The sequence below is a fragment of the Mustela putorius genome, unplaced genomic scaffold (assembly GCF_011764305.1).
Source record: "Mustela putorius furo isolate JIRA1106 unplaced genomic scaffold, ASM1176430v1.1 tig00003836_pilon_pilon_pilon, whole genome shotgun sequence".
Classification (NCBI taxonomy): domain Eukaryota; kingdom Metazoa; phylum Chordata; class Mammalia; order Carnivora; family Mustelidae; genus Mustela; species Mustela putorius.
The window spans coordinates 28,587,056-28,613,995 of NW_025421989.1; positions in this window are offsets into that span (position 1 = coordinate 28,587,056).

Sequence of the window (26,940 nt, forward strand, 5' to 3'; positions counted from 1 at the left end):
TAGTAGCTACAGACAATATATATGAAACTTTTGAGAACAATGTAAACTTCCAAGATATTTTCCCTGTTCAAATAATAAATTGAATATTTATAAGCAAATTTTGATCCTACAGCAAGAAGTCATGATGTTACTCTGTAACTGAAACCAAAATGAGAGAAAAGAAAAATGATAGGCTCAGTGTGAAAACACTCTAAGTAAAACCCTTGGCTTTTTCCCTTGGTACCTATAGGACTTTGTAGAAGATTTTTCTTTCATTTCATTTCATTTCATTTCATTTCATTTCAATTCCAGTATAGTTAACATACAATGATATATTTGTATCAGGTGTACAATGTGCAGATTTTGGACCTGATCAGCCCTGTTTCCTCAGGAAGTTGGGACTGATAACCATCTACCTTAAATAGTGGTTGTAGTGGGGTACCTGGATGGCTCAGTCAGTAAGCAGCTGACTCTTGATTTTGATCAGGTCATGATGTCAGGGTCCTGTGATTGAGCCCTGCTTTGGGCTCCACACTGGGTGTGGAGTCTGCTTAGGATTCTCTCTCTTCCTCTATTCCTCTCTACCTCTCTCTTTCTCTCTCTCTCATAAAATGATATGTTGTTGTAGTGATTGGATGGGCTAATGTTTACATATATGCATAGCCTACATGAGGTACTCTACATTATCTCCTATTCCTCCACTGAAAAATAATTGTACCTTTTCAAAGTGACCATGAATGTGACACCTAGGACAGATTAAAGGGAAAGCCTAGTATGATAAGAGGAGGTTCGCAGTTGTTGTAATTCTCCAAGTTATATATAAGAGCCTCAGAATGGAAGACCTAGAAAAGTACAGCCTGGAGCTGGATAGGTAAAGAACAGGGAGACATACACATGAGAAAGTTTAGATATTAATATGTGTTTTCATAGCTATTTTGACAATTAGTAGCTTATTTAACATGGTCATTTTTCACACAGAATTGATATCTTTCACTTAACTTTTCCTTCCATATCCTTTCTATACTTAATATTTTGAATGCATTTTTAAAAAACCAAATGACTCTCCTTGGATTTTGGTTTTCTCCAGTTTCTCATTAACTTTGATATTTCTAATGACTATTAAAGTGCAGTGGCAGTAGTACTTAAGTAGAAGTTTGCAAATCCTGCAGGATAAGACAGTCTTCTTTTACTTCTGCTCAATTCCCAAACTGTACTAATTGCAAAGAGCTCAAAAGAGACAGTGAATGTTAATCACAAGAGTAAGAATGACTTGGCTGTGGTCACGTTTTAACAAAAAAACTTCTCCATTAGAAGAGCTATCTGTTTTACATGCTACCTATATATTCCTTGTGGAAGCAGCCATTTCATAATGACAGTACCGAGTAAATGAATAAAACTTCTGCAATTTTCTTTTTGTGGTACATAAATTTTAATCCAGCTAGTGTTTTATATTTATTGTAAAGTACATGCAAATCAGCAAATGTAACATTTGCTTCAACACAACATTAATACCCAAAACCCTTTCACTAATTTGAAAGTATCATTTGCAGAAGTTGGAGTTCTTTGTCTTTAATGAGAAAAATATAATGAATGGGTAAAAGCATGAAATTATCAAGGATCTATATCACAATGACCAAATAAAAACTTCTGGTTCATCTGCGACTGAAGTTTTCCTGGTATGCTGATAAGAGAATTTTGAAACAAGGCCGAGTGTGGACACAGGATATTTAAAGCTATCAGATGTCTAGGTTCAAGGAAGATTTGGTAGTAATTGCTGTATCTTTTACTTACTACTTAACACTGCAAACCTCTGTAATCTAATCAAGGGAGGTTAAACATAATAGCTGCACAGCAGACACTGTACAAAATCAAAGATTTCTAAAATGTAGGACTGGTTACATTCCTGTTGTTATTTCAAAGACAATTTCTTTTTGGAGTGAAGAGACCAACTAACTGGATGAAATAAAACATACCATGTATTACTTGTCCTTAGGGAATTTTTGTGAAACCCAAGGCAGAATCTGGTGAAAAGAGAAAAGCAGAAAAGTAAAAGAAGCATTACCATCAGAATCTCAACATCATCTCAAAACCAGACACATCTGGTTTTGGGAGAATCACGAGTTACCCTACCAGTAGTATTACTTGTTGAAATCAGGTAGCAAAATTCACTTTCTAGGTAAGGCCTTGGGAACTATACTCACTCATTATCCCACCTCAGCTTTGCAGGACCCTCCCTGAAGTCGTAGCTGGGAATCCTGACTTCCTCCATTAGAAAACATTAGGTGCTCCTCTGAATAACACTGAGCAGATCTATTTCTTCGTATAGTTTTTCTTCTATGGAATATATACCAAGCACAATGATACTATGATCCTGTGAAATCTTTTGTTTTTAATTGTAAATACAGCACTTTTATTTAATCCTTTTGGATATTACAAAATTATACTTTAAGGGTTTTTTTCTTATTATGTGAAAACTTCCACAAGATAACTTATAAATATTATACCAGTTCTCACCATATTTGGAAATTTTTCTTTTATACTAATTTTTCTACAGAGTTATGTTTAAAGATTAAATATATTAGATACATCATGTATATTTTCAAACTGGTACTATATGACCAATATTTATTCATCTTATTAAATATTCTTGAAAACATTTTAATAAGTGCAAAGTTTTCCATTGCAGTAATATATCAAGGTTTCTTTAACCAATGCCTTATTTGGCAATAACTTGGTTGTTGGGTGTTTCCTTTTTTTCCTATTAAAAATAACAAAGAACAACCTTGTCCATATTATTTAATCATGTTCTTACGGAAGAGCCTCAGAAGACAAATTGCTGGGTCAAAGGATCAAATATGCTCTTTATGCATATTGGCAAACTGCTTTCAAAAACCATTAGACTGATTTATAATCCCACCAACAAGAAAGGGCCTACCTCCCGGACTCCCTGCTTTATTGACCATTTCCAATTTGAGAGGCAACAAAACAAAACAAAACACCTACTTGCTATAGTTCCACTACTTGTTTGAACATATGTTCATATTTATTAGGCACTTACATTTCTTTCTTGGTGAGTTATTTGTTCTCTCCAATTTTTTTACAATGATATTATTGTACATTTTTACATTTACATTGTGTGGCAAATAAAACAAGCCAAAATAAAGCAAAGACAAAGTGAATTTCAACTAAGAATCATGGTTTTAACAACTTGCAAGATTAAAATGATAAAACAATACCAACTTTCAAAGAGAACATCTGGTTTACCACTGTCGTCTGGGTAATCCAAATTCGGAATAAGAAGAACAGCAAATGGATTATGTAGATAACTAGTATGCTTTTGTAGTTTCAGGGTACTTATCATTTTAAATCGGTGTGAAGTCCTTTGTTTCTTCTCTTCCAAATGCATTTTTTAAAAAAATTGTGTTAACCTGTTGGTGGGAATGCATGTTGGTGCAGCATCTTTGGAGAACAGTGTGGAGATTCCTCAAGAAATTAAAAATAGAACTTCCCTATGACCCTGCCATTGCACTCCTGGGTATTTACCCCAAAGATACAGATGTTGTGAAAAGAAGGGCCATCTGTACCCCAATGTTTATAGCAGCAATGGCCACGGTCGCCAAACTGTGGAAAGAACCAATATGCCCTTCAATGGACGGAATGGATAAGGAAGATGTGGTCCATATACACTATGGAGTATTATGCCTCCATCAGAAAGGAGGAATGCCCAACTTTTGTAGCAACATGGATGGGACTGGAAGAGATTATGCTGAGTGAAATAAGTCAAGCAGAGAGAGTCAATTATCATATGGTTTCACTTATTTGTGGAGTCTAACAAATAGCATGGAGGACATGGGGAGTTAGAGAGGAGAAGGGACTTGGGGGAAATTGGAAGGGGAGATGAACCATGAGAGACTATGGACTCTGAAAAACAATCTGAGGGATTTTAAGTGGCGGGGGGGTGGGAGGTTGGGGTATGGGGTACCAGGTGGTGGGTATTATAGAGGGCATGGATTGCATGGAGCACTGGGTGTGGTGAAAAAATAATGAATACTGTTATGCTGAAATAAATTTAAAAAAAAAATTGTGTTAACTATTTTCCCATCAAATCAGTGAATTCTATATTTATTACAGATACTAATAAATGTCTTTTGAATTTATGCATAAATTTAAGTATATATTTAGTATACACAATATTTTATATAAGATCATTTATAAATGGTACCAAAAACAGTAAAATCAGCTCTCCATCAATTAAAAATATATGTGTCATTTAGCAGAAAAAACAAAGTAGGATCAGAAGTTCATTAACTTTTGGGACTTTATCAAAATCAAAAGCTTCTGCACAGCAAAGGAAATAGTCAACAAAACAAAGGGGCAACCCATGGAATGGGAGAAGATATTTGCAAATGACAGTACAGACAAAAGGTTGATATCCAGGATCTATAATGAACTCCTCCAACTCAGCACACACAAAACAGACAATAATATCAAAAAATGGGCAGAAGATATGGACAGACACTTCTCCAATGAAGACATATAAATGTCTATCAGACACATGAAAAAATGTTCATCATCACTAGCCATCAGGGAGATTTAAATTAAAACTACATTGAGATATCACCTTACACCAGTTAGAATGGCCAAAATTAGCAAGACAGGAAACAACATGTGTTGGAGGGGATGTGGAGAAAGGGGAACCCTCTTACACTGTTGGTGGGAATGCAAGTTGGTGCAGCCTCTTTGGAGAACAGTGTGGAGATTCCTCAAGAAATTAAAAATAGAACTTCCCCATGACCCTGCAATTGCACTCCTGGGTATTTACCCCAAAGATACAGATGTTGTGAAAAGAAGGGCCATCTCTACCCCAATGTTTATAGCAGCAATGGCCACGGTCGCCAAACTGTGGAAAGAACCAAGATGGCCTTCAACAGACGAATGGATAAGGAAGATGTGGTCCATATACACTATAGAGTATTATGTCTCCATCAGAAAGGATGAATACCCAACTTTTGTAGCAACATGGACGGGACTGGAAGAGATTATGCTGAGTGAAATAAGTCAAGCAGAGAGAGTCAATTATCATATGGTTTCACTTATTTGTGGAGCATAACAAATAGAATGGAGGACATGGGGAGATAGAGAGAAGGGAGTTGGGGGAAACTGGAAGGGGAGGTGAGCCATGAGAGACTATGGACTCTGAAAAACAATCTGAGGGTTTTGAAGGGGCGGGGGTGGGAGGTTGGGGTACCAGGTGGTAGGTAATATAGAGGGCACGGATTGCATGGAGCACTGGATGTGGTGCAAAAATAATGAATACTGTTATGCTGAAAATAAAAAATAAATTAAGAAAAAAAAGAAGTTCATTTTCATACTCACCTATGATTCTACAGGTATGCTTTCTAAAGTTTTCTCTTTTCATTTAATCCTAGGTTATTAAAACAAACAAACAAACAAACAAACAAACAAACCCTTCAGCCTCCTGAGTGACATTATGGAGACTTTAGCTTAACCTTTCTCTCCATGCAGAAATCTCCTTTATGGGGCATCTGTGTGGCTCGGTGGGTTAAAGTCTCTGCCTTCGGCTCAGGTCATGATCCCAGGATCCTAAGATGGAGCCCACATTGGGGCTCTCTGTTCAGCGGGGAGCTTGCTTCCCTTCCTCTTTCTCTCTGCCTGCCTCTCTGCCTACTTGTGATCTCTGTCAAATAGATAATCCACTAATCAGGTGCCCCTAAAGATTCTAATAGAATCTTTAAAAAAAAAAAAATCTCCTTTATAAGAGTCGTGATGGCTGGTCATTTAACTCCTGCCTGAACACTTAACATGCTAAGGAACTCTTGTTTTATACTATATGTGCTCCATTTTCAATGCATTTCCTTACTGAGTTCTGGGGGCACACAAATGAAAAAAACATGCTCTTCAACCTCACAGAGCTTCCAGTTTATAATAGAAGAGAAATATAGAAATTATTTAATATACTATAGTGTCACAACAGACCTGAACATGTGAAGTTTGGACTAAAACATGGAGTAACTAAGTAGGTCTGCTGTTTGCAGAAAGTTTTACAGAGGCAGTGCTATTTGACTGAGAAGTATGTGGGGGATTCCCATAGAGAGAATGCTAGAAGCAGGGCTATGGCAAGTGTGGGGGACATAAAGGTGGGAGGGAAAATGGCACAGATACCTGAACACTCTAAGAATGTTCAGGTGGGAGGTGAGAGAGTCCATGTGCCTGGATCAAAGGAATGTGACTGTAATGCTGGAAAATGAGGCCAGAGAAGTAAGTTGGGGCAAACAATGACAAATCTTGAGCAGCTCTAAAGTATGGGGATTCAGACTTCATCTCTATGATACTGAGGGCAGAAGCAAAGACAAGATATTGAGAGCACAGACTACAATGCCAGACTGCCTAACTGAATGTGTCATTGACGAGCAAGTTGCTTTTGACCAGTTGCTTATCCCTTCCACGACTCAGTTAACTGAAAAATGGTACTACTTAGTTCATTGGATTATTATGGAAATTATCTGATCTAATTTTTGTAGAGGACCTAAGACAGTATCTTTTAAATAACAGCCCCTATTAAATAAATATCAAGTACAGATTGGAGCAGAAAGATTCTACATGATGAGCCCTGAAGTGCAGCAGTGGTTAAAAAAAAAAAAAAAAAGATAGAGAGAGAGAGAGAAGGGCAGAATGCAGGCTCATTCTAAATGTGCCATGTTCTATAAGAGACAGTTCTCTCTCATGGCAAAATTAAATCTCTTCCCCTTCATGCAAAGTATTCAAGTTCTATTTGTGGGTCCTACTTCTGCCTTTCACCTAATAGACACATAAGTAATAAAAATTTAGATGTTATAATGTCTTGTAGATTATACATTTTTTTGATTTTGAAAAAAAATATTCTAAGATGAAAGTGTTTGACATTTGACTCATGGATAGTCTTCAGCAAGAGAACAAGATGAGAAATGCTATCCAATACTTATGGCTCAAACAGACAGCAAGAAGCACAGAGAACAGAGTCTCTAGCAACAGGGCAGAAAGAGTCACAGGTAGAAATTCAAGAAAGACAAGAACAAAAATCTTTTACCGTTTAAGAATCTCTTTCACTTCAAAGTTCTTTTTTCCAATATCCTTTTCAAACTCTAATATTCTGGACAGACACCAAATTTTTAAGTATAACTTTAAAAATGTGAGACACAACTGAAACACAGATCTAAATGTTATCCAGTACAAAATCAAGTTTGGCTATTATATTACTAGAAAACACAGGGATAAAGTGTATGTTTTAATAGTCATGTCTCTGATAGCTCCACCAAACAACACCTGATGTATCCTATCATTTCTGTGAAGGTGCCATAAACTGCCACTCAGCAAACCATTATTTCTGGAACTTTATGCAGACATTATTCTAAAGGCTAACAGTTTAGTAGTCTGAATAGTAGGATGCTTCCCCACACTGCCTTCTTACATGGCTCTTTGCCCCTCACCTAATTCCTACCCTAGTTCCTGTGCAGTAGTGGCGTTTTCCAAATAAGGATCACATTTAAAGGTAACAAGCACAAAATAAATCTTTTAGTATTTGGAAATGCTCTAAGATTTTATTTTATTTTTTTAAAAGATTTTATTTATTGGACAGACAGAGACCACAAGCAGGCAGCGAGGCAGCAGAGAGAGAGAGGAGGAAGCAGGCTTCCCGCTGAGCAGAGAGTCCAGTGTGGGGCTCGATCCCAGGACCCTGGGACCACGACCCAAGCCGAAGGAGAGGCTTTAACCCACTGAGCCACCCAGGCGCCCCAATGTTTTAAGATTTTAAAAGACAAAATTCTTCTAAAAGTCAATTACGAAGAGTTCTATTTATTTTACTTTTAGAAAAAGATTTTATTTATTTGACAGAGAGAGAGAGATAGCAAGCACAGGCAAGAGGAGTAGGAGAGGGAGAAGCAGGCTTCCCACTGAGAAAAGAGCTGAATGTGGAGCTCAACCCCAGTATCCTGGGATCATGACCTGAGTCGAAAGCAGACTGAGCCAATTAGGTGCCCCTGAAGAGTTCTATTTTAAGTTAAAACAAAAAACAAAAACAAACAAACAAACCCTGGATTTTTTAAAAATTATTTTTTAGAACTTTTTGTTTGTTTGTTTTTTAAATTAAGTACACATGAATCCAATACACCACCAGGGCTGGAGAAAAGACACATTGAATTTGGGATGTTAGGGTTGATGAGTAACATATAATCTTTCCTGGGGTGGCTTCTTACACTTATATTTTTCTTTATTCAAGCACCTGCTTTGTTCCTACTAATAACAAGGAATGCATTCACCGTGCCTCTAGGCTGAAGTGTGCCTGTGAATCACCGAGGAATCTGGTGCAAATGGTAGATAAGGATTCAGTAGGTCTGGGATGGGGCAGAATCCTGCGTTTCTAACAGGTGTCCAAAACCCGGCTTTAAAGGAAAAATGTGAATTAAACTCTACTATTTGGAGGCAAATAGAGTCCCTGCTTATAAAATCCCTTTAAACATATTTGGACAAGGGACATTTGGGTGGAGCAGTCGGTTAACCATCTAACTCTTGATTTTGGCTCAAGTCATTATCTCAAGGTTGTGAGATCAAGCCCCAGGTTGGGTTCTGTGCTGGGCGTGGAGCCTGCTTTAGATTGTCTCTACCGTTTTCTCTCTGCCTCTTCTCCCACTTGAACTCTCTATCTCAAATAAATAAATAAGTGAAATCTTAGAAAAAGAAAGCAATGAAATAAAACAATTAAAAAATATTTTTACAAGGTGCTCCTTAAAGGAAAAGTCTAGTATTTATTTTAGAAAAATTTACAATGATATGTTTATAGAACAAGATATTCAAGGCTCTTATTAACCGCATCTTCCATAGTACCAATCTGGAAATCCTTTTCTTGCTATTTTTTTTTCACTTTGGCCTTTCTATAAATGGTGAGAAAGCATACTTATAGAAATTAGTCATAATTATTCCATGAAATGCTCTGTTTTTCCTTAGAACTGGAGGAAGTTTGACGATATGTTAATTTCGGAAATTCTAAGACTTTATTAGATGCTACGAGACCATTACATGTAGTTTAGTCTCACAGCAGTGGTATCTATACAGTCTGCTATCTGTAAGGAGGACATCAGCCATTGAAGACTATTATTAGCTTGAAGAATTGAATTATCTTTAATGTAAACAAATGTGTGGAGCCACACAGTTAGTAAACATTTATAGACAAGAAGACAAATCTAATGACATTCATTTGGCCTTTGGAGAAGATGCATTTGGGGCATTTTTCATTTTATAAAGGAGAATTGAATCCAAACATTGTTCATAAGGGAACACTAAAGCTCTAAAAGTACATAAGAGAGCCAAGTCAGACTTTTTAATATTTATATGTTCTTTTAGGGAAATTGTTCTGGTTCTTGCAGATGATTAATAATACCTGCTGCATTTGCATAATTCATGGCTTTAAATAATTAACAGGATTATAATTATATTCATAATTCTTTATCAATTGAAGTTAATAACTTTGGTCTGCTATAATGTGCTATGTTATTGAACTAAAAGCTGTACTTCAAAACAATGATTCTAGTTAATATTAGCAACACATTACATATCTAGACCTTTCTTTATGCACCCCAGTCAGTGATAAATGAGTATATTGTGTAAATCCCTCAACATTCAAAGAGAAGAAGAAAGGCAGTTGAACATCTGGAAATTTGTCTATATTAAAGTATAAATATAAATACTTGTATCTATAGAGATCAGTCTATATCTGTAATAAATATATGGAGATATAGATATAAAATATGCATTCATTTTTTGCAAAAAAACACAAGATAGATTTCTGATTTCAGGATATATGATAGGTAAGAAGCAGCATATGTGTTTTATTCAAAAATTATAAAGATATACAAGATACAACAGTTTGTATATAATCTACCAATAGATGGGTCACCCACTGACCTTTGGTGAAAAGGATATTTACCTCAAGATGTGACAAATTTTGTTAAAAAGGAATATTCTTTATTTTTTGAAAAGGTGTGTGTATAGAGTGTCTAAACTATTATACTAAAAACCCAATAATATAGAAATATAAAGCTTTCAATTTCTATCCTCCATTTCTACTTCCACCAATAATAAAGTCTAGAAGTATTTAGTCTAATGTTTTGATTTATTCATTCATTAGCTATAATGGCCTCATCCATGACTGGAATTCAAATGCAAGAGGTGCTTTAAATTTAGAAGATGTAGGGGTGCCCAGCTGGTTCAGGTGGAAAAGTGAGTGACTCTTTTTTTTTTTTTAAAGATTTTATTTATTTATTTGAAAGAGAGAAATCACAAGTAGATGGAAAGGCAGGCAGAGAGAGAGAGAGAAGCAGGCTCCCTGCTGAGCAGACAGCCCAATGCGGGACTCGATCCCAGGACCCTGAGATCATGACCTGAGCTGAAGGCAGCGGCTTAACCCACTGAGCCACCCAGGCGCCCCAAAGTGAGTGACTCTTGATCTCAAGGTTGTGAGTTTGAACCTCACATTGGGTATAGAGATTACTTATAAATAAAATAGTTTAAAAAAAGTAGAACATGGAATGAAAATTAGTGTGTGCTCCTTGGGGAAACAAATCTGAAACTAAGGTATCTATTTATACTCAAAAGATGTAGGAGTTACAATAACACAGAAATATTTCACATAACTCAGTTTCCTTTCAAGTAGCTTATAATGTATCTTGGATGTTTCTTTAAAACAATATTATTAAAAAGATATTTTCAAAAGAAGAATAATTTACTCTGTGTAAACTGTATTTAAAAATGCATGGAGCCTCTTTTAGCTGCCTAATGGTTTTATAATATTTTTTTTGAAGTGACCTCATGAGTACAAAAGCTTTAATTGCTTACTACAAAAGACTAAATATTTTATATCAATGTATTAAATTAAAAAAATGTGACCTGCCATAACCACAATAGTCCTGTAGATTGTAGATAATCTGAGTCAAATTACCAACCATTATTATGTTCTGCAAGAACACATAAGGTCTATAATAACATTGAATCAGTGATTAAATAAATATTTTCCTCCTTCCCAGAGAAGCTCACTACTTTAAAAATGGATTACAATACAGAGAATATCACCTAAATTATTCATTTTAATGAAGTCATTTCCTTATTTTTCTCTTAACAGACACAGTGAATTAAGAAATTATCCATGTAAGTTTCTCATCCTAAGTACACTCTAATTCTGTAAAAATGGATTATTCCATTCTCTGCCTCCAAATTGGTAAACCACATGAAGTCAAGTTCAAAATAAAGATCATAAGTCTAAGTTTATTGTTTTAATGTAGTTGATATTTTAATTCAAAGGCCTCAAGATATTCTAAAATATTCTATTATATTTACTGCTGAAACATTGACAATATCAGGCATGGGGTTTGGAGAGACTGATAGCAAGGAGATGGGCTTCCATGCTGTTTTTTGTACTGAAAAAAGTAGAAATGATTTTGAAAAGTGACAGGTGACACACACACCTATACGTACTAGACACACACACACACACACACACACACACAGAGGGAGAGAGAACATGAGGAAGAGTTCATGCATGAGCAAGCTAGCTGGCTTTCTGTTTCCCCTTGATTATTCCTGGAAGGGTTGCAGTCAAGGTAATCTAGTAGGGTGATATAAAATGAGATGTTGGTCAATTTGAGAAAGCTTTGGAAATAATATATTTTGATTGTATAAAACATACTGAACTAGCAAATAGAATGATGGTATTCTATTAAACTAAATACTGTATTTAAATGACATATGAATGTCTGAATCAGAATTCTTTATCTGTTGTATGTGTGTGCTAGTGGTTTTCTGAATGGCAGAGGGAATTCCTCAAAGCATTTTTTTTTTTTTTTGCAAAGAGATAGAATTGCAATTTACCAATGCCACTAGTTACTGGGCACCCACTCCAATACACAGGGCTCTGTTTTGACACAGACAGATAAATAAGACATAAATATAAAAAGATAAATACAGACATTTGCCACATGATAAATGCTTCAGGGAGTCAGAGGTTAGGGATTCTATCATTTTTGTGGCTAGCGTAATAAAAAGAGAATGAAGATAATAAAAATGGGATGCAGGGGCGCCTGGGTGGCTCAGTGGGTTAAGCCTCTACCTTCGGCTCAGGTCATGATCCCAGGGGCCTGGGATCGAGTCCCGCATAGGGCTCTCTGCTCAGCAGGGAGCCTGCTTCCTCCTCTCTCTCTCTCTCTGTCTGTCTCTCTGCCTATTTGTGATCTCTCTCTCTCTGTCAAATAAATAAATAAAATCTTTTAAAAAATGGGATGCAAAACAGATGGCTAAGAAAACTACTCAACAGGAGAAGTGGAGAAAACCATTAAAGAGGAAGACCATTTAAGATGAGAAATAAGATGATTAGAAAACGAGAAGAAGAACTAGTTTATCTAACAAAAAAAGGATTTATTCTTCCTAGTACTTGTATGACATTCATTTAAGAAATAGAAATATTTCATTTTGGCACCATGATATTCCTGATTCATGTGGTACAATATTTATATAATGAAATAAAAAATAAAAGAATAAGTAGTAAGTAGTTGGGGACTTAACTAGCATGTAACTTCACTGATTTCTTATATGTCCAAATACATCTAAATAATGAACTTGGGAAATTTGAAAGCCACTGCACATTTTCAGCTGGAGGAAGGATGACAACCAAATACAGTCGTTCTTGTTATTCATAGAAGTTATTTCTATAAAGGAATTGCAAACATTGAATCAGTGAATACTGGCCTCCATATCTACCCTAGGGGGAATACAGCATTAGGTTCCTGTAAGCCTCTGCTCACATGTTTTTTAATAAACTGATCAATACAGAATCTTAATGTGTGCTTCTGTTTACAGACAACTTATTTAATAAATAGTTGATTCATTAACACTGAATGCCACTCAACAGCATAACCTCAAGCCTGAACAAAGCTCATCTCATACAGTTATTTTCTTTGTAAGCCACATCACAGCCTTCTCACACTTAGGAACATGAGACAGCACTTCACCACCATGCAAGGAGGCCATTTTACCCAGCAATATCAAACCAAAAAGCCCAGAAATATGGCAAATATGGCCATAAATAGACCATGAAAAGGACACGGAGAGCTGAAATGAGAAGGCAGAACATCCCTTTGCCTGACCTCATCTGGGAGTATATGTGTCAGGTGACTCAAATTTTTGGATATTATGTTCATATCTGAATGATGGCACAAGTGTCATGAGTCTTGATCCTGGGATTACAAATAAATTTTAGCAAGCCACAAAACTCACAAACGTGGAGTCCATGAATAATGAAATGTCTGTATAAGTATTCAGAGTACGACTTGACTAGACCCTTTTTGTAAACACTATACTGTTTTTAGTTGCAAATGGTTAATGCTCTTCATCCCTTTTAGTTATGTTATTTGTGAAGAAAACTAAATAACAGACTTATGTATGTTGTTGACTTTCTCTAATTACCCTTTCCCATGATCTGAATAGATTAACTGCTGGGCCAAATTGTATACCAAGTCTTTAATATCCAGGCTTTATCAAGCACCATGGTTAAGAAATACTGTTAGTTAAGTTGTGCTGGAATTTTAAGCAAAAGATTTAAAAATTCTTCAATCTACCAAGTAACTAGAATAAGAAAAATGCACAAGATAATTTCAAGAGCTTTCCTGTTACCAACTGAAGAACTATATTATTAATTCTGTCACATGTAGCACTACTTAAAACTGCAGTGTCTTCTTGTCAAGCAAAGTAGATGCAAGAAAAATGCAAAAGAATGTAATAAATGCAGCAAATACAAAGCTGAGTTTCTAAAATGTGGAGCTTACAAATGGACTGTAGGTGCAATTTACTTTGAAGTAGGTATAAAATCCAAATTTTAATAGCAACTGTCACCTTGTATACAAAAACCTGTTCATCAGTGAAATGAAAAACCTAGATATCCATCTGCCTTGATGATGTTTACCACGAATTTCATAATCCCAAGTCAAACCCAATGTATTCTATTCACAAATTTGTTAGCTGTCAGGGGAGGAAGATAGATCTGAATGTGGTGTGTTTTATAGGTGTTCAACTAAGTGTGCATACCTGTGTGTCTCAATGTGTATTTGTTGACTTGAGGGTAAGATGTGCAAGCAGTAAGAGGAGTATTAATTTTAAATTATCCAAATATATACAATATTTATAAATATATACAATATATACATCTCTATGTAAACACACACGTCAAATATTTATATTTTCATGTACACAATTTTATATTCTACCTTATTATTTTCCTATTGTTTATATTAAAAGCTATTATAAACTTAGTGGCTTTCCTATAGTTTTAAGGTTTAGAAGTTTTAACTTCTAAGGTCAGAAATCTGACAGTGGACTAAAATCAAGATGTCACTAAGGCTGTGTTCATTTTGGAGGCTATAGAAGGGAATTCCTTTCCTTGTCTTTTTCAGCTTCTAGAAGCTGTCTGCATCCATTCCTTTGGTTTATGGCTCTTTTCCTCCATCTTCAAAGCCATCAGCATAGCATCTTCCAATCTACATGTCACACCACTCTGATGTTCAGCTCTTCATTCTTCCATCTCCTTCTCTGACTCTTTTAGGAATCTTGGTGATCTTACTGGGCCCACCCAGAAAACACAGGGTAATCTCTCCATTTCAAGATCCTCAACTTAATCACATCTGCAAAGTTCCCTTTGCAACTATGCAGTAAAAATTTAACTCCTGGTGCGCCTGGGTGGCTCAGTGGGTTAAAGCCTCTGCCTTCGGCTCAGGTCATGATCCAAGAGTCCTGGGATCGAGCCTCACATCCAGCTCCCTGCTCAGTGGGAAGCCTGCTTCTCCCCCCCAACATGTGATCTCCATCTGTCAAATAAATAAATAAAATCTTAAAAAAAAAATGAACTCAGTAGGCCCTGGTTGGTCAAACTCTACACATTCCAAAGAACGATCTCTTTTAACTGGTTTCCAGGAGATAACTTCTAAGCCCTCGAAATACCCTGTCTGATAAAAAATGCTCTTGATTTCCTCAGGCTTTGGGCCATACTTTACAGTAACAATGTGATTTATAGTGTGGCCCTTAGGTCACACACTAGTATGACTTCCAGAGAGACTAGACACTTAGGAACTCAAGTTAGCTAGATGAGTATTCCGTACCTACATTACCAACCCCAATAAAATCTTTGAAACCCAAGACATGGGTAAACTCTTGTCAGCAATACTTTCTGTGTGCCGCCACACATCACCAGTGAGAGAATTAAGCGCTGTCCCCATGACTCCATTGGGAGAGGTTGACTGGAAGCTGACACCTGGTCTCTCCTAGACTCTGCCTTATGCTCCTTTTGCATTTGTTGATTTTAATATTTATCCCTTTGCCTTAAAAAAAACTATAAACATGAATGTATATGCTCTTATGAATTCTGTGAGTCTTCCTAGTGAATCACTGAACCTGATGATGGTCTTAAGGACCTTCAGAGACAGCCACCTAACATAAAATATTCACAGGTTCCTGAGATTAGGACATGAACCTCTTTGGGTGGCCATTATTATGCCTACCATACAACATGGACACATGACTGTTTTGTACAAATGTCTTCAATTTCCTTGATTTAATGAGTAGATTTTAGAAATATTATCAAAAGAGCTTGGACAAGTATAATCCTTTATTGAGTCAAGGTTAGGTTTTCTCTAGAAATATTTACCAACTCTTTTATAATACGCTAACTTTTACAAAATCCTCTGTCCTCTACATAGAATGAAAATAAAAAGCAAAATTATAAAAACAACGAAGATCATATTATTTTTACATTAGTTATCAATAAATGACTATACAATCACCTTTTTCCTAGCAATAAACAATGAAAAAAATATGCTCAGCTTTAATCTATGAGAACAGGTAACCTAGGGAATGAAAAGCTCAATTAATTGACCACCAGTGACTGCAAATCAGCTATTCGGAAAACCAAATCCCCCATATGAGCATCTTCAAAGGCATGAAAAGTATTAATGTAAATTGTAACTAAAAGAAGATGAAATACTGAGATAAGAGATGAGTGTGTCTCCAAGAGGAACTTTCTGCATTTATATAAATCAGATAAAACCTGACCATTATTTTTTAACGTTCTAGAAAGAGAAAATACTGTATCCAGTTTATTAAACTGTACCTGATCTCAGAGGCAAGACTTAACGCTGAAGGATGAGATGATTTACCAATTTTCCCCTTTAGTTGTGACTTCATGCTTGAAGTTATCACTATTTTAAACTTTCCAGTAGTTTTAAGACAAACAGTAACCACGAGACCAGAATATTCACCAACAGATGACAAGAAAAGTAGGGAGAAAAAGATGACATGAAATAATAACAACTATTAAGGGTCACTGTCACTGACAAGTGAAAAGGGTCCAGGAAAATATGTCATCTGTGAACTACAGGGACAATGGAAAACCAATTCCAAATGGTGTTGCATAACTCCAGGATGATATGTAAACATGCACACACATTTTTTTTCTCTATAATGATTATTGGGGATAAAGGAACCAATAAGGTATCAGTTGACACAATAATATGGTTTCCTTAAGCTGCCTTCAACTGACTGTATCTAATGTTGGGTAACTTCAAGCAGTCAGGAGTGGATAGAGCAGGGTGATATAAAATCAAAATACATATGACATTTTAAGCTATCTCTTGAGTTTCGACAATGACATTCTTTTTTTATTTGGTGGGAGGGGCTCACATGATATTCATCTAACCAAATATTTCAGTTACTACAAAAATCAAAGCTGCACACACATGTCCACATGAACACACTTACACACATGTGCACACACACAGACAACTACACAACATTGTGCAAAAGAAAAAAAAAACACTGAACATTGGCAAGTGAAACACTGGGCTCCTTTCACAGAAGTATATCTATGAAAGGCTTTTAAGGGTCGATGGAAACTTCAAAATATTTTAAAAAATCAAATGATTTCTATCCTGACTTATAATCCAGTTTCCATTCATTGTTTGTCTCATTTATATGTCCTCTGACATCCTTCACAATCTCAATAAAGTAAAACGCTTCTCACATTTAGAAACTCTGTCATGATGCTGTAGCAATGCTTTTTCAGATTTCTTACAAGTGCCCAAGCTTTCAGCAATTCATTCTTACATAAATATTAGCCATGATGGAAAAAAAAATAACAGCATCTTATAATTATATCTAAGGCAAAAATACCAGTTCTTTCATTCCAGTGAATAAATCAGAGTCATGGTGCTTATTCATGCCAGTTAATATGACTTGCTACTGACCTCATGGCTCCATTGTCCACTGATTATAATAGTAATTTCAACAAATAGCATGGCTTTCACATATCTGGGTAACTACAGTCTTTAATTTTTCCTTTTAAGCCGGACACATTCAATGAGGGAATCACCTGAAGGATAAAATTACCTGTATAGGCAGGATAATTGTCATACTGTTACAGGTAGTTCTGCAACTAAACACTATATATTTAAACTCTCATTCTTGCCCTTTCCACATTCTTCTCTCCCTCCCCCTAATTTAATCTCTGTTTCAACTTTGTGAGATAACTGTAGATCCACATGAAGACCTAAGAAATAATGGATAAAAATATATCCTTCACCCAGTGTCCCCCAATAGTAACATCTGTAGTACAATATCAAAATAAAGAAGTTACCAGGGGTGCCTGGGTGGCTCAGTGGGTTAAAGCCTCTGCCTTCAGCTCAGGTCATGATCCCAGAGTCCTGGGATCGAGCCCCGCGTCGGGCTCTCTGCTCCACAGGGAGACTGCTTCCTCCCCTTTCTCTCTGTCTGCCTCTCTGCCTACTTGTGATCTCTGTCTGTCAAATAAATAAATTAAATCTTTAAAAAAAAAGAAGTTACCAGTGACAGAATCCACTAGCCTTAGTCAGACATCACTGGGTTTATCTGAACTCTTCTGTGTTTTTGTGTTAGTGTATTAGGTCTGTGCAATTTTATCACATGTATTGATCCATATGGATACCATCTCAGTTAAGGTACAGAATATTTCTTTTTTAAAAAATATTTTATTTACTTACTTGAGAGAGAAAGAGAAAGCAATGAGCAGCAGGAGAGGCAGAGGGAGAAGCAGACACTCTGCTGAGTAGGGAGTCTGATATGGGGCTCGATCACAGGACCCTGAGATCATGACCTGATCCAAAGGCAGGTGCTTAACCAACTGAGCCATGCAGGCATCCCAGTGCAGAATATTTCTATCATGGAACCCATATTCTGTCCTTTTAGAGACACAGTTGCCCTCTCACCCACCCTCCATAAGCCTTAGTAGCAACAACTATGCTCTCTAGAACCACCATTTTGTCATTTTAAGACTGCCCTATAAATGGAATATGGTGACCTTTTGAGATCAACTTTTTATCTTCAGTGTAATTCCCTTGGGATTTATGCAAGTTATTACACATGGTAAGACTTTTTATGCTGAACAGGATTCCATGGTACAGATGTACCAACTTGTTGCATGATTCACTCATTGAACAAGACTTTGTTTGCTGCCAGGTTTTGGCTACTGTACACAAAGTTGCTATGGGCATTAACGTACAGGTTTTCATAAGAACACACATTTTTACTCTTCTGGGGTGAAGGCTCAAGAGTCTAATTTCTGGGTCATACGTAAAGCTCATGTTTTGTTTCAGAATGCTTTTTACTATTTTCCAGAGTGGCTGTAGCCATTGAGTATTCCTACCAGAGATGCATGAGTGATCTAGTTTTTCTGCACTCTCATTAGCATTGTTGTCATCACTGGTTTCAATTTTAGACATTATGATATGTGTGTGGTGATACCTCATTGTTTTTATTTTTAGAATTGTATGTCTTTAATGGCAGTGATATTGAATCAGTTGCCATGTGCTTATTTGACATCTGTGTATCTTCTTCAGCACAATGTTCTGTTCATGTATTTTGCCCATTTTCTAACTTGATTTTTTTGGGGGTGTATGTACTAATGCTGAGTTGTGAGAGGTCTTTTTATATTGTAGGTAAAAATATTTTTTTAAAGATTTTATTTATTTATTTGACAGAGATCACAAGTAGGCAGAGAGGCAGGCAGAGAGAGAGGAGGAAGCAGGCTCCCTGCTGAGCAGAAAGCCCAATGTGGGGCTCAATCCCAGGACCCCAGGATCATGGCCTGAGCCAAAGGCAGATGCTTAACCCACGGAGCCACCCAGGCACCCTGTATGTAAAAATAGTTTTGCAAATATATGGTTTGTATATGTTTTTCACCTTCTGTAGCTTTATTTTTCAACCTATTAACAAATGAAAATGACTTCTTTCCCTCCATCAAATTGCTTAATGTCAATGTCAAAAATCAGTTGGGCATATTTAGGTCATTTCTGGACTCTATTCCTTTCATTCAATCTGTATTTATCACACCAACAATATCACACTGTCTTGATTACTGTACCTCTATAGTATGCCTTAATACTAAGTAGAGGGTTTACTCCCACATTTTTTTTAGATCAATTTGCAGAGGAGTGACACATCTTTACCATGTTGTGTCTTCTAATCCATGAAAGTGGTATGTCTATGAAATTAGTCAGGTCTTGATTTCTTCCATCAACATCTCGTGATTTTTCAAGATATAATTCCTATACATATTTTGCTAGATTTCTACATAAACACTTAATTTTCTTTGAAATAAATGTAAATAAAATTGTAATTCTCTTAAAAATTTTAAAGATTACCTAAAAGTTAATTTTGGCCATTCTAACTGGTGTAAGGTGATATCTCAATGTGGTTTTAATTTGAATCTCCCTGATGGCTAGTGATGATGAACATTTTTTCATGTGTCTGATAGCCATTTGTATGTCTTCATTGGAGAAATTAACAAGACAGGAAACAACATGTGTTGGAGAGGATGTGGAGAAAGGGGAATCCTCTTCCACTGTTGGTGGGAATGCAAGTTGGTGCAGCTTCTTTGGAGAACAGTGTGGCGATTCCTCAAGAAATTAAAAATAGAACTTCCCTATGACCCTGCAATTGCACTCCTGTGTATTTACCCCAAAGATACAGATGTCATGAAAAGAAGGGCCATCTCTACCCCAATGTTTATAGCAGCAATGGCCACAGTCGCCAAATTTCACAGACGAATGGATAAGGAAGATGTGGTCCATATACACTATGGAGTATTATGCCTCCATCAGAAAGGACGAATACCTAACTTTTGTATCAACATGGACGGGACTAGAAGAGATTATGCTGAGTGAAATCAGTCAAGCAGAGAGAGTCAATTATCATATGGTTTCACTTATTTGTGGAGCATAACAAATAGAATGGAGGACATGGGGAGTTAGAGAGGAGAAGGGAGTTGGGGGAAATTGGAAGGGGAGGTGAACCATGGGAGACTATGGACTCTGAAAAACAATCTGAGGGGTTTGAAGTGGCAGGGTGGTGGGAAGTTGGGGTACCAGGTGGTGGGTATTATAGAGGGCACGGATTGCATGGAACACTGGGTGTGGTGAAAAAATAATGATACTGTTATGCTGAAAATAAAAATAAATTAAAAAAAGATTACCTAAAAGTTAAAATTTCACACTCCTTTTAGCAATAATGGAAGGAAACAAATAATAATATATTTTTGAGACTGTTTTTGTTCTTATAAGTGGCATTAAACCTCCGAATCAAAAATAAATCTTCATACCGATTTGAAGAGATAAAAACTTTAATTGCTCTTAAAGGGGTAATATTGCTCTTTTACCAGAATCCATGCTCTAAAAGAAGACTGGTCAAAGGAATTTTTTAGATTTTAATCATTAAGTATTTATTACCATACATAAAATCCTCTCATGCTGCAAATACTCTCATATTTTTCTATATATAAATTAAGAATTTTATCTTTTTGTTTCTACTCTTACATTTTAGAAAATGACAGTGTTTAAAGGTAACAACTTTCCCAGACAGCGATATTTCCAGCAATATTTATTCAGATTTGCATACACTCTCACAACTTACATCTGCAATTTAATAAAATATTTTCTATTTAACTATACAAAACAAATGGATGATTGAAAGAGAAAGTTTTTACTCCTGAAATTGAGTTATGCTTCATATCAATCCTTCTTCCATTTCTCTGTTAGTTTAAATGCATACTAAGTGGTATTTGCAAAATTAATCCTAATGTTGTCTAGGCAGTCATAGCACTTAATAGAGCCCACTACCTCAGTAGGAAGGAGTCTGCCTGGTTTCAGTCAAATTTATTTGATTTAGAGTTAGGTAAATATGATTAAATGTAGAAAAATTTATACCCATAGTTAACTCCCCAGTTGTCTATTTCTTTGCAGTCCATTACTAACAGTATAAAGATCACGTGGGATTAATAAACCTGCTGCAGAAGAGAACTTTTTCACTTTTCTGACTTCAGTAAGGTAGCATAGAGATTTTGTATTATAAAATCATCAGTCTATTTTCCTAAAATTTCATTCTGTTTCATCTATCTTGGCCTTGATCTGTTGATTAAGTAGCATGATATGGTGCCAGTGCAGGCCCTTTTCATCCCTCCCACATACTGAGCACACTAAGAGTAAAGGTATTAGTTAGAATCATAAGAAATTACCATTTTCTAGAACACCCAGAAATAAACCCACAATTATATGGTCAATTAATCTTCAACAAAGGAGGAAGAATAGCCAATGGAAAAAAGTCTCTTCAACAAATGGTGTTGGGGAAACCGGACAGCAACATGTGAAAGAATGAAACTGGAACCACTTTCTCACGCTGTATGTGAAAATAAACTCAAAATGAATTAAAGATGTAATTATGAGACCTGAAACCATAAGAATCCTAGAGGAGAGCACAGGAAGTAATATCTCTCACATTGGTCATGGGAACTTTTTTATAGGTATGTTTCCAGAAGCAAAGGAACCAAAAGCAAAATAAACTATTGAGACCACATCAAAATAAAAACCTTCTGCACAGCAAAGGAAATAGTCAGCAAAACTAAAAGACAACCTATGGAATGGGAGAATATATTTGCCCATAACATATCCAATAAAGGGTTAGTATCCAAAATATGTAAAGAATTTATACAACTCAACACCAAAACCTATAAATAAATCACTTAAAATACGGCAGTAGACATGAGCAGATATTTCTCCAAAGAAGACATCCAGATGGCTAACAGACACATGAAAATGTGCTCAATATCACTGATTATCAGGGAAATGCAAATCAAAACTACAATGAGATATCATCTCACACCTATCAGCATAGCTAATATCAACATAAGAAACACCAAGTATTGGTGAGGATATACAGAGAAAGGAACATTTGTACAGTATTGGGAATGCAAATGGGCAGCCACTGTGGAAAACAGTAAGGACATTCCTCAAAAAATTTAAACTAGGACTACCCTATGATTGGGTAATTGCACTATTGGATATTTATCCAAAGAATACAAAAACACTAATTTGAAATGATATACAGATTCTTGGGCTTATTGTAGCATTATTTACAATAGCAAAATTATGGAAGCAACCAAAGTGCCCATTGATAAATGAATGGATATAGAAAAGGTGGTATATATACACAATGGAATAGTATTCAGCCACAAAAAAGAAAGAAATCTTGCCATTTGCAATGACATGGATGGAGCTACAGAGTATTATGCCAAGCAAAATAAATCAGTCAGAGAAAGACAAATGCCATATGATTTCACCCATATGTAGAATTTAAGAAAGAAAACAAATGAACAAGGAAAAAAAAAGAGAAAGAGAGAGCAAGAGGCAAACCAAGGAACAGATTCTTTTTTTTTTTAATTTTTTATTTTTCATAAACATATATTTTTATCCCCAGGGGTACAGGTCTGTGAATCACCAGGTTTACACACTTTACAGCACTCACCAAAGCACATACCCTCCCCAATGTCCATAATCCCACCCCCTTCTCCCAAACCCCCTCCCCCCAGCAACCCTCAGATTGTTTTGTGAGATTAAGAGTCACTTATGGTTTGTCTCCCTCCCAATCCCATCTTGTTTCATTGATTCTTCTCTTACCCACTTAAGCCCCCATGTTGCATCACCACTTCTTAACTACAGAGAACAAACTGATAGTAACCAAAGGAGATGTGGGAGGGGGGGATGGGTGAAAAATGTGAAAGGGGATTAAGAGTGCACTTACTGTGATGAGCCTAGAGAGACAGGAAAGAAAAATTCAGAGTCATCCTCTTCTTGCTGTGAACACCCCTGAGATTTACCTATCATTCTTTTTTTAGTATTTGCCACATTCTACCTGCTATTATAGTTATCCATTATAAGTAATCATCATCATTACCACCTTCATCATCATCATCTTTGCTAACATCACAGGCTGAACAGATGTGAATCATATGGAAGACAAGTATTATAAGAAAATGGGACCTGCACTCAGATAAGAAAATCTTCAACCTTTCTCTCTATTAAACTCTGACAAGCTGACTTAAATGGGTAGTGTGTTCATAACGGTTTCTTTCATTTTTCAGTCTCTTCAGCTAATTATATTGTAATCCTTTCATTAAGGTGAGGACAGAGAATTGCTGGGGGTCACTTATAGGCCCTTCGTGAACAATAATCTGGAATAGAAAAGTAAGAAAATGTTTATTTCACCATTTTCCATGTGCAAACAATTATAATTTTTGATGAATGGGTGAGAGAGAGAGTTCAAAGACCGAATGGAATTAAAAACCACCCAGTGCTCTACATGGCAGCACAAGGATCCTCTCTTGCAGCTGTCATGATATTGTAAAGGCACAGGAAAATAGCCACACAGGGGAGTAACAGGAACTTTATCACTTGTTGCTTATAAAACTTCAGTGAAATCTTTCCCCTAAGTTTGTCTTGAACAAACTGATTGTTAGGGCATGATGGACACTATGTGCCAATGATTCCACTACATTATTTCCTTTTAAAATTCTGCTTCTTTTCCCACACTGATGTTGTGCTTTACCACAATGTCAGGAGCCATGGCCATAAGAACAGGAGAAAGAGGGCTCAAAGGTGAAAGGGGAGTGGTGATATATCACAGCAGTCCTATAGTCTGAGTGTGACATTTCTCTTCTAATCATTGTCAGCTTCAAGGGCAGAAATCATCTCTGATTAATCTTTCCAAAAGCTCTCAATGTTCAGCATAAGACAGGTACTATGATCGCTGAATTTAAAGAAATCTTTCAATGGAAATGTGGGCCTCTCAAAAAATTTAGCCTTTCACATTATCCCATGTAGTTCTCTGTCCCACCCCCACTGCAGGTGGTATTAGACACCCTATCTTTGTCAGCATTATACAGCACTATTTGTGCTTTTGGATACATTCCTTTATTCAGCCTCACTTGCTATATTCAGGCATTACAAATTTGAAATTGCATGTTAGCTGTTTCTGGGTTTTAGTTAAATAGGTAAGTAAACCCGTTTCTAGATTAATAGGGTTGGAAGAAGTCACAGATAATTATCTAATACAGTAGCTTTTTTCAAGTTCTAAGGGTTTGATCACTATGCTTGTAGGGCAAAAGTGGAAACAGGTGGTTAATTTCCCTTCTCACTTTTCATCTAGAATGCCTACATTTTCAACTCATTTTTTGTGATTGTTGTTGGACTTCCACATAAAATTTCTTTTAGAGAATGTTTTCTGAGTATTAAAAAATATGAAATCTGATATATGGCAAAAATATAGAATATCTACTTACATCTACTTTTCTCCCCATTGCATATATGCTAGTATACATGACCTTAAATAATGACATCTTTTCCCATTAGTTTTGTACAAACACAGTCCAAAAGTTTGTCACAGCACTCCTGGAAACAACTATTAAGCAACCAAATATGGTGGGATGGTAGCATTTTCTCTTTTCCATTATTTTTTTTTCTTTAACCATATATTATTGAATGTTTCTATTTTTCAAATGAAAAGACAAGACCCAGAATAGTAATGAGTACTGCCAAAAGATGATGGGAAAACTGTTGTGTTACTTCTAAAGTTCCTTAATTCCCAAACCAATGCATCTTTTGATAATCGCCCTTATTATTTTCCCAAATATACTTATTTGACAAAAATGGATGAAAAATTAAGTCAGAGGTGAAACCACTGATAATATATTTTCTTGGGCTGGATTTTCCCAGAAGTAGACCCTAAGAAGAGGATTTGAATGCAAATAATTCATTTCAGAGGTGATCCAAGGAAGCACAGTAAAGAAGTGGATGACAAGAAAATGAAGCCAGCACAGTGTAACTTGATGAGCTCATTGTCACTGTGTTCAAAAGAGGCTTAATGCCACTTGGGACCTCTAGGAGACAATTGTTTCACGTGAGAGACAAGAAAGATGAGGTACTGGCTGTCACCTCTCACCTACTCCGTGTCATGAGCAATTCCAAATGATCTTACCTCTAGAACACTTTTAGGTAGCCCCAAAGCAAATGGAAACCATGAGACAAAGAATCGAATTATAGTATGAAGTTGGAGGCACATGTGGGAATGGTGGTTTCCCAGAATAGAGGGGAAGGCAACAAGACCCCTGCTACAAGGGTCTAGTAACTTTGTATGCACTGTTAGAAGTATGTCACTTTAATTGCTTTCAAAAGAATGAAATAAACTTTCAGTTTGGTTGATATGATACTATACTTGAAATCAAACATTTTATAAGACATAATCATTATTAGAATGTTAGCTATTTTTTTATTAATTACATTGTATTTGTAGTAGAATGAGCCCTAATGTGTACAAATTTTCTCAACCTTCAGAGAAGGTCCCATTTTATATGTGAAATATTTCTCGTACAAATGGGCTACTATTTCAATCAATTAAAAGCACCAGCAAATCCACCTGGTTGGAAAAGGTTTCTACCTGGAGCTGCTGCTCATCTGTCCCATATTGGCTGACACCAGCATACTCACTGACATAGTGATGGAGGTCATTGGTCTATACCATGGCAATTCCTCTCATTTTTCCCATGTATTAAAGACCAGCATTTATTCTCTAGCTCTGCTACATTAAATATTGTAAAGATTTTCCTTTGATTCATTTGAACACAAATGATTATCAAGAGGCATTATTATTTCAAAAATGGAAAACAAGCAGTCATCTATAATACATTCCTTAAATAAACAATCAGAGACTTTGAATGCATTCTTGCTAGATATTATGGCTCCACACTGCTTTACCTTTCATCCAACCCACTGTTGTATCCAAAGTCAATGTCTAGTCATAGACTACACAACAAGTGCCATCACATTTACAATGTTTTATAAATGTAGTCCCAATATTTTATTTTTCTGGATAATACAGAAAAATGTACCATCTTCTTTGGTTACTCTAACTCTACAAATGATTGTTTCATTTTCTAATAAATATTGTAATGTACACAAATGAATTCTGTCAATGTATTTCTTTTTTCTTTTTTTTTTAAAGATTTTATTTATTTATTTGACAGAGAGAAATTACAAGTACACTGAGAGGCAGGCAGAGAGAGAGAGAAGGAAGCAGGCTCCCTGCTGAGCAGAGAGCCTGATGTGGGACTCGATCCCAGGACCCTGAGATCATGACCTGAGCCGAAGGCAGCGGCTTACCCCACTGAGCCACCCAGGCGCCCCTGTCAATGTATTTCTTAAACACAGTCCACTAAATTCTACTACATGTGAAAAGGACTGTATATAAATACCCATACAGAATGAATAAAAATTTTATGAAAAACATCAAAATAAATAATCAAATATGCATAGCTCCTGGTCTGTGGCTTCTTGTCACAGAGAACTGTAAAGAATGGATAAATCTGGAACCACTTTGCTATACATTCCTGTATTTCTGAAATTTTTACCTCCATAGAGATGATTTAACAGATTATAAAAAACTAAATTTGTCCACTTCTTCATTAATTCCCTAATATCACAAAGCTGTGTATTAGAGCAAGGGGTATTGTGAAAA